The sequence below is a fragment of the Triticum urartu genome, chromosome 4 (genome assembly GCF_003073215.2).
Source record: "Triticum urartu cultivar G1812 chromosome 4, Tu2.1, whole genome shotgun sequence".
NCBI classification, from domain to species: Eukaryota; Viridiplantae; Streptophyta; class Magnoliopsida; order Poales; family Poaceae; genus Triticum; species Triticum urartu.
The window spans coordinates 405,091,151-405,106,343 of NC_053025.1; positions in this window are offsets into that span (position 1 = coordinate 405,091,151).

The window sequence follows — 15,193 nt, forward strand, 5'->3', positions numbered from 1 at the left end:
CATCTTTCCAGCGGCACTCTTGGTTTGCCAAGTTGAGGCCTGGTACAATCTTTCCTTTCCGAAGCACGCATATGCATTGCATATCACATCCCGCATACCATGCCATGTTTTGCATCATGTTTCTTGCGCATTGCACCGTGGTTGATCGTGGTTCCCTTTGCTTGTGTTCTTGCTTTGGATAGAGCCGGGAGACGAGTACGTGATCGAGGAATCCGTTGAGTACGCTTACGAGGATCAAGCTTACGTCAACTCGGAGAACTTTGCAGGCAAGATGACCATACCCTCGAAATCACTTCTATCTTTGCTTGCTAGATGCTCGCTCAATTGCTATGCCTATGCTACGATACCTACCACATGCTTTATCATGCCTCCCATATTGCCATGTCAAACCTCTAACCCACCTTGTCCTAGCAAACCGTTGTTTGGCTATGTTACCGCTTTGCTCAGCCCCTCTTATAGCGTTCCTAGTTGCAGGTGAAGATTGGAGTTTTTTCCTTGTTGGAACATGTTTATTGTTGGGATATCACTATTATATCTTGTCTACTTTAATGCATCTATACACTTGGTAAAGGGTGGAAGGCTTGGCCTTATGCTTGGTGTTTTGTTCCACTCTTGCCACCCTAGTTTCTGTCATACTGGTGTTATGTTCCTTGATTTTGCGTTCCTTACATGGTTGGGTTATAATGGGAACCCCTTGATAGTTCGCCTTGAATAAAACTCCTCCAGCAAGGACCAACCTTGGTTTTACCATTCGCCACCTAGCCTTTTTTCCCTTGGGTTCCTGATGACCCACAAGTATAGGGGATCTATCATAGTCCTTTCGATAAGTAAGAGTGTCGAACCCAACGAGGAGTAGAAGGAAATGATAAGCGGTTTTCAGCAAGGTATTCTCTGCAAGTACTAAAATAAGTGGTAACAGATAGTTTTGTGATAAGATAAATTGTAACGAGCAACAAGTAACAAAAGTAAATAAAGTGCAGCAAGGTGGCCCAATCCTTTTGTAGCAAAGGACAAGCCGGAACAAACTCTTATAATAGGAAAAGCGCTCCCGAGGACACATGGGAATATCGTCAAGCTAGTTTTCATCACGTTCATATGATTCGCGTTCGATACTTTGATAATTTGATATGTGGGTGGACCGGTGCTTGGGTGCGTTCTTACTTGAACAAGGATCCCACTTATGATTAACCTCTATTGCAAGCATCCGCAACTACAACAAAAGTATTAAGGTAAACCTAACCATAGCATGAAACATATGGATCCAAATCAGCCCCTTATGAAGCAACGCATAAACTAAGTTTAAGCTTCTGTCACTCTAGCAACCCATCATCTACTTATTACTTCCCAATGCCTTCCTCTAGGCCCAAATAATGGTGAAGTGTTATGTAGTCGACGTTCACATAACACCACTAGAGGCTAGACAACATACATCTTTTCAAAATTTCAAATGAATACCAAATGCACATGACTACTAATAGCAAGACTTCTCCCTTGTCCTCAGGAACAAACGTAATTACTCACAATGCATATTCATGTTCATAATCAGAGGGGTAATAATATGCATATAGGATCTGAACATATGATCTTCCACCAAATAAACCAACTAGCATCAACTACAAGGAGTAATCAACACTACTAGCAACCTACTAGCACCAATCCCGGACTTTGAGACAAGAATTGGATACAAGAGATGAACTAGGGTTTGGAGATGAGATGGTGCTGGTGAAGATGTTGATGGAGATGGAGATTGCCCTCTCGCGATGAGAGGAGCGTTGGTGATGACGATGGTGATGATTTCCCCCTCCCGGAGGGAAGTATCCCCGGCAGAACAGCTCTGCCGGAGCTCTAGATTGGTTCCGCCAAGGTTCCGCCTCGTGGCGGCGGAGTCTCGTCCCGAAAAGTTCCTTGCTATTTTTTATCATCGAAAGACTTCATATAGGAGAAGATGGACATCAGAGAGCCACCAGGGGGCCCACGAGGTAGGGGGCGCGCCCCTCACCCTCGTGAGCAGGGTGTGGGCACCCTGGCCTTCATCTTTGGCGAGGATTTTTCTTTATTTATTTTAAGATGTTCCGTGGAGTTTCAGGACTTTTGGAGTTGCAGAGAATAGGTCTCTAATATTTGCTCCTTTTCCAGCCCAGAATTCCAGCTGCCGGCATTCTCCCTCCTTATGTAAACCTTGTAAAATAAGAGAGAATAGCCATAAGTATTGTGACATAAAGTGAAATAATAGTCCATAATACAATAAATATCGATATAAAAGCATGATGCAAAATGGATGTATCAACTCCCCCAAGCTTAGACCTTGCTTGTCCTCAAGCGAAAAGCTGATAACAATAAATATGTCCTCATGTTTAGAGGTAGAGGCGTCGATAAAAATAAAATACGGACATGAAGGAATCATGATTATTCTCATAACAGTAACATATATAGATTTTTTTCATATGATTACTTATGTTCAAGTGATGATCTATTCGCAATGCAAATGTATAAATCATAAACCTTATTGGGCTCCGACAAACTATAATCTCAGTCATTGAAACAATTGCAATTTATCATAACATCGGAAAGAGTCTATGTCAGAGCTAAAAAGCAAGTCCACATACTCAACTATCATTTAGTCCTTCATAATTGCTAACACTCACGCAATACTTGTGGTTATGAAGTTTTAATCGGACACAGAGAAAGATAGGGGCTTATAGTTTTGCCCCACAACCTTTTACCTCAAGGGTAATGTCAACAATAATGGTTCATGCTCCCCTACATCCAATTAGATATATATATATATCATGTTCTTTCCAACATGCTGAGCTTGCCGAAGGATAAAATGAAAAAGGAAAGGTGAAGATCACCATGACTCTTGCATAAGGTAGAAGATAATAATAAAGGATAGGCCCTTCGCAGAGGGAAGCAGAGGTTGCCATGCGCTTTTATGGTTGGATGCACAAAATCTCAATGCGAAAGAACATCACTTTATATTGTCCCTTGTGATATGAACCTTTATTATGCAGTCTGTCGCTTTTATTACTTCCACATCACAAGATCGTATAAAGCTTATTTCTCCTACACCAAGCAATCATACATATTTAGAGCAATTTTTATTACTTTGCACCGATGACAACTTACTTGAAGGATCTTACTCAATCCATAGGTAGATATGGTGGACTCTCATGGCAAAACTGGTTTAAGGGTATTTGGAAGCACAAGTAGTATTTCTACTTAGTGCTGAGAATTTGGCTAGCATGAGGGGGAAAGGCAAGCTCAACAAGTTAGAGGATCCATGAAAACATACTTTATCTCAGATATAAGAAAGACATAACTCATTACGTTGTCTTCCTTGTCCAACATCAACTCTTTAGCATGTCATATTTTAATGAGTGCTCCCAATCATAAAAGATGTCAATGATAATATATCTATATGTGAAAACCTCTCTTTCCTTATTACTTCCTATTAATTGCAACAATGACCAAAGCTATGTTTGCCAACTCCCAACAACTTTTAATCATCATACTCTTTCTATGTGAAGTCATTACTCTTAATAAGATCAATATGAACTCTTTGTTTCTTTTTATTCTTTTTCTCTTTCTTTTATTCACCCAAGATCATGGCAAAATAATCAAGCCCTTGACTCAACACTAATCTTTATTATATATAGCTCACGGAGTCGATTACATAGAGAGATCAAAAAGCAAAACTCAAAACTAGATCATGCCATAAACTTTATTCTACTAGATCAAAATACTACTAATAGGATCAAACTAAGAAAAATGGTAAAGATAGGAGTGATGGTGATACGATACCGGGGCACCTCCCCCAAGCTTGGCAGTTGCCAAGGGGAGTGCCCATACCCATGTGATTATATCTCCTTGGTTGGTGAAGAAGGTGGAGGTGTTGTTGATGATGCGGGCTTGTCATCCATCTTCCAAGGCATAGGTTCACCATCATAGAAGGATGATCGAGTCTCCGGAATCCTCGAATCTGCAGCCAAACTCATTCTTTTGAATCAATATTCCTACTCATAGTTTTGGTTTTGCAGGTCATAGATTTGGGCTTGGAGGTGCTCGATCTTCTCATATAGCTTGAAGATGGCCTCCTCGGTGTTCTTGGCATCCGGCTTGTAGTTGTTAGTGAACTCCGCGAGCATCGTGTGGCTAGCATTGATTCCACGCTCCACCATCCCTTGGCACTTGAAAACTTGTTGCTCCATTGCTTCGAGCCTCGTCTCCATGCTTCCAGTTCCCTTTGGTCCCTCAACATCGCGGATGTGCAACAACCCATCACGCATCTCAATGGTTTGAGGGTGTTGCAGCACCTCCGCGAGGTAAGGGTTGATGACCTTCTTGAAGAACTTGTCCTTGGAAGCACTTGGGGACGTCATGATAATCTAGATCTGTCAGAAAAACAGCTCGAAACAAGAACAGAGAATAATTGCGTGATACGGGAGTCAAAACCTTCGGGAGAATATATAATGAATTTTTACCGACCAAAATCAGTATCATGCAAGAAAACGGAGTCCGGAAGGCACACGAGGTGCTCACGAGGTAGGGGGTGCGCCCAGAGGGGTAGGGCGCGCCCACCACCCTCGTGGGGCCCTCTTGTCCTTCCTGGACTGCTACTTATTTTTCTATTTTTCTAAATATTCCAAAACGGAGAAATATTGCCTTAAAAATTGTTTTGGAGTCAGTTTACTTACCGTACCACATACCTATTCCTTTTCGGAGTCTGAAACATTTCGGAAAGTGTCCCTTATGTATTCCTCTGGGGTTACGGTTTCAATAATATTGGTTTCAACATTTATGGGATTACCTGAGATATAATGTTTAATTCTTTGACCATTTAACACCTTCAGATTTGTGCCTTCAAAGTTGTTGATCTTTATGGCACTGGAACGATAGACCTCTTCGATAACATAGGGGCCTTCCCATTTAGAGAGAAGTTTGCCTGCAAAAAATCTTAAGTGAGAGTTGTATAGCAATACATAATCACCTACATTAAACTCACGCTTTTGTATCCTTTTGTCATGCCATATTTTAACTTTTTCTTTAAACAACTTGGCATTTTCATAAGCTTGGGTTCTCCATTCATCAAGTGAGCTAATATCAAATAACCTCTTCTCACCGGCAAGTTTAAAATCATAGTTGAGCTCTTTAATAGCCCAATATGCCTTATGTTCTAGTTTGAGAGGTAAGTGACATGCTTTTCCATAAACCATTTTATACGGAGACATACCCATAGGATTTTTGTATGCAGTTCTATAAGCCCATAATGCATCATCAAGTTTCTTGGACCAATTCTTTCTAGACCTATTAACAGTCTTTTGCAAAATTAATTTGAGCTCTCTATTGCTCAACTCTACTTGACCACTAGACTGAGGGTGATAAGGAGATGCAATTATATGATTAACATCATATTTAGCAAGCATTTTACGGAAAGCACCATGAATAAAGTGTGAACCACCATCAGTCATTAAATATCTAGGGACTCCAAACCTCGGGAAAATAACTTCTTTAAGCATTTTAATAGAAGTGTTGTGATCAGCACTACTAGTTGGAATAGCTTCTACCCACTTAGTAACGTAATCAACAGCAACTAGAATATGTGTGTATCCATTAGAGGCAGGAAAAGGTCCCATATAATCAAAGCCCCAAACATCAAATGGTTCAATAACGAGTGAATAATTCATAGGCATTTCTTGACATCTACTAATATTACTAATTCTTTGACATTCATCACAAGATAAGACAAACTTACGGGCATCCTTGAAGAGAGTAGGCCAATAAAAACCAGATTGCAATACCTTATGTGCAGTTCTATCTCCAGCGTGGTGTCCTCCATAAGACTCGAAGTGACACTTGCGTAGGATCTGTTCCTGTTCATGCTCGGGTACACAATGTCTAATAACACCATCTACTCCTTATTTATAAAGATGTGGGTCATCCCAAAAGTAATGTCTCAAGTCATAGAAAAACTTTTTATTTTGCTGGTATGTGAAGCTAGGTGGTATAAACTTAGCAACAATATAATTAGCATAATCAGCATACCATGGAGTACTACGAGAAGTACTTATAACATTTAATTGTTCATCAGGAAAGCTATCATTAATAGGTAGTGGGTCATCAAGAATATTTTCTAACCTAGACAAGTTGTCTACAACGGGGTTCTCAGCTCCCTTTCTATCAACAATATGCAAATCAAATTATTGTAGCAAGAGAACCCATCTAATAAGTCTAGGTTTAGCATCTTTCCTTTCCATAAGGTATTTAATAGCAGCATGATCAGTTTGAATAGTTACTTTAGAATCAACAATATAAGGTCTGAACTTATCACAAGCAAATACAACTGCTAAAAGCTCTTTTTCAGTAGTAGCATAATTTCTTTGAGCATTGTCTAGAATCTTACTAGCATAATGAATAACATTTAATTTCTTATCAACTATTTGCCCTAGAACAGCACCTACAGCATAATCACTAGCATCACACATAATTTCAAAGGGTAAATTCCAATCAGTTGGCTGAACAACAGGTGCAGAGACTAATGCTTTCTTAAGTGTTTCAAATGCTTCCACACAATCATCATCAAAGACAAATGATATATCTTTTTGCAATAAATTAGTCAGAGGCCGAGAAATTTTTGAGAAGTCCTTAATGAACCTCCTATAAAATCCAGCGTGACCAAGGAAACTTCTTATACCTTTGATGTCCTTGGGACATGGCATCTTTTCAATAGCATCAACCTTGGCTTTATCAACTTCAATACCTCTTTCAGAAACTTTATGCCCCAAGACAATACCTTCATTAACCATAAAGTGGCACTTTTCCCAATTCAAGACAAGATTAGTGTCTTGACATCTCTGCAAAACTCGATCAAGATTGCTCAAGCAATCATCAAAAGAGGAACCATAGACGGAAAAGTCGTCCATGAAAACCTCACAAATCTTTTCACAAAAGTCAGAGAATATAGCCATCATGCATCTTTGAAAGGTAGCAGGTGCATTACATAAACCAAAAGGCATACGTCTATAAGCAAATGTACCAAAAGGGCATGTAAAAGTAGTCTTTGATTGATCTCTAGCTGACATAGGTATTTGAGAAAAACCAGAATAACCATCTAGAAAGAAATAGTGTGTATGTTTGCATAATCTTTCTAGCATTTGATCAATAAAAGGTAAGGGGTAATGATCTTTCTTAGTAGCTTTATTTAATTTTCGGAAATCAATTACCATCCTATAACCTGGGATAATTCTTTGTGGAATCAATTCATCTTTATCATTAGGAACAACAGTAATACCTCCCTTCTTAGGGACACAATGGACAGGACTTACCCACTCACTATCAGCAACGGGATAGATTATACCTGCCTCCAGAAGCTTTAGTATTTCTTTTCTTACCACTTCTTTCATTTTAGGGTTCAGACGTCATTGAGGATCACGAACTGGTTTGGCATCTGCTTCCAAATTTATTTTATGTTGACATAGAGTGGGACTAATGCCCTTAAGATCATCAAGAGTATATCCAATAGCAGCACGATGCTTCTTCAGAGTTTTCAATAATCTTTCTTCTTCATGCTCTGAAAGGTTAGCACTAATAATAACAGGATATATCTTCTTTTCATCAAGATAAGCATACTTAAGATTATCAGGCAAAGGTTTAAGCTCAAACACGGGATCACCCTTGGGTGGAGGAGGATCCCCTAAAATTTCAACAGGCAAATTGTGTTGCAGAATAGGTTCCTATTTAAAGAATACTTCATCTATTTCCCTTCTTTCATTCATGAACATATCATTTTCATGGTCTAGCAAATAGTGTTCTAAAGGATCACTAGGAGGTACGGCAATAGAAGCAAGACCAATAATTTCATCCTTACTAGGTAATTCTTCCTCACGATGTTGTTTGCTAAATTTAGAGAAATTAAACTCATGAACCATATCATCCAAGCCAACAGTAAAAATATTCTTTGTGCAATCTATGGTAGCATTGACAGTATTTAAGAAGGGTCTACCAAATATAATGGGACAAAAGCTATCTTGTGGGGAACCAAGAACAAGAAAATCAGTAGGATATTTAGTTTTCCCACACAAGACTTCAACATCTCTAACAATTCCCATTGGTGAAATAGTATCTCTATTAGCAAGCTTAATAGTAACATCAATTTCTTCTAACTCAACAGGTGCAATGTCATGCATAATTTCTTTGTATAAGTCAATAGGTATTGCACTAGCACTAGCACCCATATCACATAAGCCATGATAACAATGATCTCCTATTTTAACAGAAATAACAGGCACGCCTACCACAGGTCTATGTTTATCTTTATCACAAGGTTTAGCAATTCTAGCAGTTTCACCTTCGAACTGAATAACATGCCCATCAATATTATCAGACAAGAGATCTTTAATAATAGCAATATTAGGTTCTACTTTAACTTGCTCAGGGGGTGTATAAGTTCTAATATTGCTTTTACGAACAACAGTTGAAGCTTTAGCATGATCCTTTATTCTAACAGGGAAAGGTAGTTTCTCAACATAAGAAGTAGGAACAATAGGATCATTATAAGTGACAGTCTTTTCTTCAACTTTAATAGGTGCAGCTACTTTTACTTCTATGGGAGGATGATATTTAAACCACTTCTCCTTAGGGAGATCAACATAAGCAGCAAAAGATTCACACAAAGAAGCTACTATCTCAGAGTCAAGTCCATATTTAGTGCTAAACTTATGGAAAATATCGGTGTCCATAAAAGATTTAACACAATCAAACTTAGGTGTCATACCTGACTCCTTACCTTTGTCGAGGTCCCAATCTTCAGAGTTGCATTTAATTCTATCCAATAAATTCCATTTAAATTCAATAGTCTTCATCATAAAAGAGCCAGCACAAGAAGTATCGAGCATGGTGCGATTGCTTTCAGAAAGCCGAGCATAAAAATTTTGAATGATCATTTCTCTTGAGAGCTCATGATTGGGGCATGAATATAACATTGATTTAAGCCTCCCCCAAGCTTGAGCGATGCTTTCTCCTTCGCGAGGCCAGAAATTATATATATAATTGCGGTCACGATGAACAAGATGCATAGGGTAATACTTTTGATGAAATTCCAACTTCAATCTTTTATAGTCCCATGATCTCATATCATCACATAGCCTATACCATATCAATGCGTCTCCCTTCAAAGATAAAGGGAAGACCTTCTCCTTAGCAACATCATCGGGTATACCTACAAGCTTAAATAATCCACAAACTTCATCCACATATATTAAGTGCTCATCAGGATGCTTTCTTCCATCTAATGTAAAAGGGTTAGCTAGCAGTTTTTCCATCATACCCGAAGGAAATTCAAAAGGAGTTTCATTTTCAATAGGTTTAGTAGGTTGAGGAGCAACTCTTTGCTCTACTGGACGGGGTGAAGATACCCCGAACAAGCCCCTTAGAGAATTACTTTCCATAGTAACAAGTGACAGTAAATTTCAGCACACTATATAAATTTTTCCTTACCAAAGGCGCTACACTCCCCGGCAACGGTGCCAGAAAAGAGTCTTGATGACCCACAAGTATAGGGGATCTATCGTAGTCCTTTCGATAAGTAAGAGTGTCGAACCCAACGAGGAGCAGAAGGAAATGATAAGCGGTTTTCAGCAAGTATTCTCTGCAAGTACTAAAATAAGTGGTAACAGATAGTTTTGTGATAAGATAAATTGTAACAAGCAACAAGTAACAAAAGTAAATAAAGTGCAGCAAGGTGGCCCAATCCTTTTGTAGCAAAGGACAAGCCGGAACAAACTCTTATTATAGGAAAAGCGCTCCCGAGGACACATGGGAATATCGTCAAGCTAGTTTTCATCGCGTTCATATGATTCGTGTTCGATACTTTGATAATTTGATATGTGGGTGGACCGGTGCTTGGGTGTTGTTCTTACTTGAACAAGCATCCCACTTATGATTAACCTCTATTGCAAGCATCCGCAACTACAACAAAAGTATTAAGGTAAACCTAACCATAGCATGAAACATATGGATCCAAATCAGCCCCTTACGAAGCAACGCATAAACTAAGGTTTAAGCTTCTGTCACTCTAGCAACCCATCATCTACTTATTACTTCCCAATGCCTTCCTCTAGGCCCAAATAATGGTGAATTGTTATGTAGTCGACGTTGACATAACACCACTAGAGGCTAGACAACATACATCTTATCAAAATATCAAACGAATACCAAATTCACATGACTACTAATAGCAAGACTTCTCCCTTGTCCTCAGGAACAAACATAATTACTCACAAAGCATATTCATGTTCATAATCAGAGGGGTAATAATATGCATATAGGATCTGGACATATGATCTTCCACCAAATAAACCAACTGGCATCAACTACAAGGAGTAATCAACACTACTAGCAACCTACTAGCACCAATCCCAGACTTTGAGACAAGAATTGGATACAAGAGATGAACTAGGGTTTGGAGATGAGATGGTGCTGGTGAAGATGTTGATGGAGATTGCCCTCTCCCGATGAGAGGAGCGTTGGTGATGACGATGGTGATGATTTCCCCCTCCCGGAGGGAAGTATCCCCGGCAGAACAGCTCTGCCGGAGCTCTAGATTGGTTCCGCCAAGGTTCCGCCTCGTGGCGGCGGAGTCTCATCCCGAAAAGTTCCTTGCTATTTTTTTATCATTGAAAGACTTCATATAGGAGAAGATGGACATCGGAGAGCCACCAGGGGGCCCACGAGGTAGGGGGCGCGCCCTATGGGGGGGCGCGCCCCTCACCCTCGTGAGCAGGGTGTGGGCCCCCTGACCTTCATCTTTGGCGAGGATTTTTCTTTATTTATTTTAAGATGTTCCGTGGAGTTTCAGGACTTTTGGAGTTGCGCAGAATAGGTCTCTAATATTTGCTCCTTTTCCAGCCCAGAATTCCAGCTGTCGGCATTCTCCCTCCTTATGTAAACCTTGTAAAATAAGAGAGAATAGCCATAAGTATTGTGACATAAAGTGAAACAACAGTCCATAATACAATAAATATCGATATAAAAGCATGATGCAAAATGGACGTATCAGTTCCGCGGACTCAAGAGTCATCTTTATTTTAAACCCCCGGGCGAGTGCTCCTCTGAGTGTTGGTCCAAACTAGAGCCCTTTGCAGCGCCCCCTCGGGGAAACTCGAGGTTTGGTTTTAGTTGTACGGAGGCGCTCATCCGGTGTGCCCTGAGAACGAGATATGTGCAGCTCCTATCGGGATTTGTCGGCACATTCGGGCGGCTTTGCTGGTTTAGTTTTACCATTGTCGAGATGTCTTGTAACCGGGATTCCGAGTCTGATCGGGTCTTCCTGGGAGAAGGAATATCCTTCGTTGACCGTGAGAGCTTGTGATGGGCTAAGTTGGGACACCCCTGCAGGGTTTGAACTTTCGAAAGCCGTGCCCGCGGTTATGGGCAGATGGGAATTTGTTAATGTCCGGTTGTAGAAACTGACACTTAACTTAATTACAATGTCTGATTTCGGCGGAGTCCGGGAAGTGAACACGGTGTTGGAGTTATGCTTGACGTAGGTTGTTCTAGGATCACTTCTTGATCATAGTTTCTCGACCGTGCTTTGCCTTCTCTTCTCGCTCTCTTTTGCGTATGTTAGCCACCATATATGCTAGTCGCTTGCTGCAGCTCCACCTCATACTTTACCTTACCCATAAGCTTAAATAGTCTTGATCGCGAGGGTGCGAGATTGCTGAGTCCCGTGACTCACAGATTACTTCCAAAACCAGATGCAGGTGACCGATGATACCTGTTCCAGGAGATTGACTGAGCTCAAGTGGGAGTTCGATGAGGACTCAGGACGATACTATGTTTCCTTTCCAGACGATCAGTAGTGGAGCCCAGTTGGGGCGATCGGGGACATTATGCATTTGGGGTTGTCTTTATTTTGGTTCCGTAGTCGGACCTTGATTGTATCTGGATGATTGTAATGATATATTTATGTATTGTGTGACATGGCGATTGTAAGCCAACTATGTACCTCTTTTTTATTCAGTACATGGGATGTGTAAAGATTACCCCTCTTGCGAACATTGCCTACAATGCGGTTATGCCTCTAAGTCGTCTCCGACACGTGATATAGCCGCAGCTGGGTGTTAAATCAAATTTAGCATCAAGATCAACAAGATTCAAATTCTTGGAACGCCTTCTAGGTAAAGGTGGATCATATTCAGTCCCATCATTATCAAGATTCATATTGCAAAACAAAGATTTAATAGGGACACATCAATAACTTTTAGATCTTCATCATTATTTTCATAGGAACTAGAAGAACACCTTTATAAAGGCATCTTTCTTAGCACGCATCCTAGCGGTTCTTTCTTTGCACTCATCAATGGAAATTCTCATGGCTTTGAGAGACTCATTGATATCATGCTTAGTTGGAATAGATCTAAGTTTCAAAGAATCAACATCAAGAGCAATTCTATCAAGTTCCTAGCCAAATCATCAATCTTAAGCAATTTTTCTTCAATCATAGCATTAAAATTCTTTTGCGAAGTAATAAATTCTTTAATATTAGAATCAAAATCAGAGGGAATCTTATTATAATTTCCATAAGAATTGTTGTAGGAATTACCATAATTATTAGAGAGATTACTAGGATAAGGCCTAGGATTAAAATTTCCTCTATACGCGTTGTTACAAAAATTGTTCCTACCAACAAAATTCACATCCATAGATTCATTATTATTCTCAATCAAAGTAGACAAGGGCATATCATTAGGATCAGAAGTAACACTCTTATTAGCAAATAATTTCATAAGTTCATCCATCTTTCCACTCAAAACATTAATTTATTCTATCGCATGCACCTTTTTATTAGTAGATCTTTCAGTATGCCATTGAGAATAATTAACCATAATATTATTTAGGAGTTTAGTAGCTTCTCCTAAAGTGATTTCCATAAAAGTGCCTCCCGCGACCGAATTTAAAAGATTTCTAGAAGCAAAATTCAATCCGGCATAAAATTTTTGTATAATCATCCATAAATTTAAACCATGAGTAGGGCAATTACGTATCATTAATTTAATTCTCTCCGGCTTGTGCAACATGTTCATGATCAAGTTTCTTTAAAGTTCATAATATCGTTTCTAAGAGAGATGATCTTAGCAGGGAGGAAAATACTTAGAGATAAAAGCATCTTTGCACTTGTTCCATGAATCAATACTATTTTTAGGCAAAGATGAAAACCAAGCTTTAGCACGATCTCTAAGCGAAAAAGGAAATAGATTCAATTTAACAATATCATTATCCACATCTTTCTTCTTTTGCATGTCACACAAATCAACGAAGCTATTTAGATGGGTAGTGGCATCTTTACTAAGAAGGCCGGAGAACGGATCTTTCATAACAAGATTCAGCAAAGCAGCATTAATTTCACAAGATTCAGCATCGGTAAGAGGAGCAATCGGAGTGCTAATAAAATCATTGTTGTTGGTATTGGTGAAGTCACATAATTTATTATTATCTTGAGCCATCGTGACAAGCAAGCAAACTAACACACAAGCAAACAAAAAGGAAGCGGGCAAAAAGAGGCAAATAGAGGAGGATAGAGAGAGAGAGGGCGAATAAAACGGCAAGGGTGAAGTGGGGGAGAGGAAAACGAGAGGCAAATGGCAAATAATGTAATGCGGGAGATAAGGGTATGTGATGGGTACTTGGTATGTTGACTTTTGCGTAGACCTCCCCGCTAATCTGTAACATCCCAAATTTAATTTGGAATGTTATACATAGATCATCATGCATATCATATTTTATTGCATTTCGTTCGCGAATCCTCGAAATCCTAAGCAACTCAAGGACCCTCGGAGAGAGTTGGGGATTTCCTTTTCATTTTTTATCAAATATTGAAACGAGGATTTTGGTTTTAATTATTTTTCTCTCCGAAAAATATTTCATATTAAAATATATGAGAGGAGATAATATGACTTCTCCAAAATAATTGAAATATTGGAGGAAAAATATTAAAATCATTATTTGATTTTATTTGGATTTTATTTGCATTAGAAAAATTGCACGTTTTCAAAATTGCATTTTAGGGCCAAGAAAATGTTCATCTCGTTCTAAATATTTTATTTAGACGGAAAATTTGTTTTGGCATTTTTAGAATTTTATTTTATTTCTAGGATTTTTCTGAGTTTCGGCGGAATTGTTTATAAAAAAAAGCGCCTAGGCCGACTGGGCCGAAGCCCACCGCCGGCCCACCTCGCCCCCGCGCCGCCATCTCCTAGCGGGACTGCGCCGCCGCCGCCGACAGGAGTCCGGCTCGGACTCTCTCCCTGGCCCCTCCCCCCAGCCCCCCCCCCCCCCCCCCTCCCCGCCCCCGCCCCCGCCGCCGCCGCGTTGCCGCGCCGCCGCCGCCGCCTGCTGACCGCACCGTCGCCGCCCCGCGCCACCACGCCCCTCGCCGGAGCCCCGCCTTGCCGGACCTCGCCGAGGTTAGCGTCGTTCGGTTTTTTTAGAAAACTGGTTCGGTTTTCGTTAGAAAACAATAGTCGTTTTTTTCTTTTCGGTTTTTCTTTTTAGCAGACGTTCGTCCGGACATTCGTTTTAACGAACGGTTTTCGCTCGTTAGTTACAGATAACGAACGCTCGTTCGTTATCCTGTTCGTCAGTTTTCTTTTATCGGACTTTTCTGCGATTATTCTTGATCGCGATTTCTGATCCGATTTTCGTTTTAGTTTTTATTTTCGCTCGTTAGTCGGAATCAGGCGATTCAAGCGCCTAGATCTTCATCTTGAGACCCTCTTTCCGTTAACCAACTTGAACAAGATTTTGGTACTGTAAAATTTGACCTAGGTCCAGATTAGTAAACGGATCTTGTTTCTTTCGCCATTTGAGTTTCGTTGCTCCGTTTGGTTTGATTCTTTTTGCAAACCGGAGTTCTTAAGTTGAACTTTCCGGTTGGATCTTCTTATTTGAGTTTTACCCGTGCTTCTTTGTTAGTTGCTTATGTATGCTATTGTTTGTTTGCGATAGAATTCCCGGAGTGCGAAGCGTGTTATTTGGAGTCTCTAGGTTACGCGGATCATCAGCAAGGCAAGTAACACTTTGATCATACCCCTTTATCACCCAGTTTTTATGCATTAGTTCCAATCCTCAAACATTGCATGCCTAGGATGACATTAACTTGTGGGTTGGGAAGTAGTTGATGAGGTAGAACCTATTA